General features: G+C 40.9%; 1 long non-coding RNA gene across 1 annotated transcript; it reads right to left on the bottom strand.

Annotated features, from left to right (window-relative positions):
• Nucleotides 1-803: 803 nt before the first annotated feature.
• Nucleotides 804-1,624, bottom strand: LOC123964613. Its single transcript, XR_006823485.1, has 3 exons — nt 1,522-1,624; nt 1,339-1,442; nt 804-957 (listed from the first exon to the last, which is right to left on the bottom strand). It is a non-coding gene; the product is annotated as an uncharacterized LOC123964613 (long non-coding RNA).

The following is a 1,624-nucleotide window of genomic DNA, read 5'->3' as shown; positions in this document are numbered from 1 at the left end:
TCAAATAAGATCGGGAAAAGCTCTCCTATAAAAGTATGTTTTAAGAAGGGACTTAAAAGAGTTCACTGACTCAGCCGACCTGATTTCCTCGGGCAGGCTGTTCCAGAGCCTCGGGGCCCTGACAGCAAACGCTCTGTCCCCTTTATTTTTCAGTCGAGACTCTGGAACAGACAACAGACCTCTGCCCGAGGATCTCAAGGTACGTGCTGGTGCGTATGGGACTAAAAGGTCAGAAATATAACAAGGCGAGAGGCCATGAAGAGCTTTAAAAGTGATCAATAGAATTTTAAAGTCAATTCTAAAACATACTGGGAGCCAGTGTAATGAAGCTAAAATAGGAGTAATGTGGTCATATTTCTTTGTTCTGGTTAAAAGCCTGGCAGCTGAGTTCTGGACAGTCTGGAGTCGATCAATAGATTTTTGGGTTAAACAGGTGAAAAGGCTGTTGCAATAATCCAGGCGTGAAGAGATGAAGGCGTGTAAAATGGTCTCGGTGTGTTGTAATGTGTTGTACATAACTATCACATTTGATTCAGTGTCAGCAGATGCTTAGCATTAAAAGGCATTGGACTGGGAAAAACATGGGTCATAATATCATAGATTAAGACAAAAAAATTCTACCTGCTACTACACCTGTTTGACGAATCAAAAAGTCAGAGAAATTGTCCTGAATTCAGTAATAGATTTGTTGGGTTGCTATATGTTTTAAATCCTCATAACATGTCATGCTAGAGTGCAATCAGATGAGAAGTGTTAAAATGAAGTGCTTTCTATGCTAGAACATTTTGATATGTGACAGTATCTGAGTTACAGTTGACTTTCCCCAGTCTCACCTTTCAAAGTGGAGGTCATAACCACAAGCCAAAATTGCTCTCCAGACACTACGGATGTCCTGCTTGGCCCGGTCAACAGCAAATCTATGGAAGCCCTCCAGTGTCAGGTACTTCTCTTCTGGGACTAAAGAAAACAAAGTGGTATGTGAGTCAGCTCCTGGTTTCAAAACAGGACTCAAATTTACTCTTGTAGGGTAGTAGAGCATCATAGAAGAGCCCCATAATTAGTTACCAGAGTGAAATGTCAGAACTTCAGATTGCTATTTTGTCTGATAGACAGTAAGAACATACCAAGATATATTTAATTTCTAGTTATATAAAACAAAGACAAAGGCAGAAGATCACAGCACAGTCATCTCTGCACACATCTGATAGTATAATTCTTAAGACAAAATGTAACTGTTGGAAACATTTCACAACTACTATATTAACTCCACTGTCTATAACTTGGAACCATCAATCAACTAACGTGTTCAGTGTGGTCAAAGTGTGTATTACTGCCAACCTTCAGTTTTCTTAGCAGGAGATTTTTCCACATCTTTCTCATCAGGTCTGGATTTCTCAGGAGACTTTGGTTTCAGGACAGTCTTCTTCTCACTCAGTGCAGTCCTGGCAGAGGCAAGAGACCAGCTTATTTAATTCAATTACTGTGTCAAAGTGTGAAAGTGTTGTGTGGGAAATGACTCACCTGACACTGTTGAGCACTGACTTTTCCTTGGTGGGAGGTTTGGTGATGGGCCTCTTGGTGCTCACTACCTTGCCTTGGTGCTGTTCTTTTCCTGCTTTGCTGT

Source organism: Micropterus dolomieu, unplaced genomic scaffold (assembly GCF_021292245.1).
Source record: "Micropterus dolomieu isolate WLL.071019.BEF.003 ecotype Adirondacks unplaced genomic scaffold, ASM2129224v1 contig_3649, whole genome shotgun sequence".
NCBI classification, from domain to species: domain Eukaryota; kingdom Metazoa; phylum Chordata; class Actinopteri; order Centrarchiformes; family Centrarchidae; genus Micropterus; species Micropterus dolomieu.
This window is presented reverse-complemented; position numbering and strand designations above follow the sequence as displayed.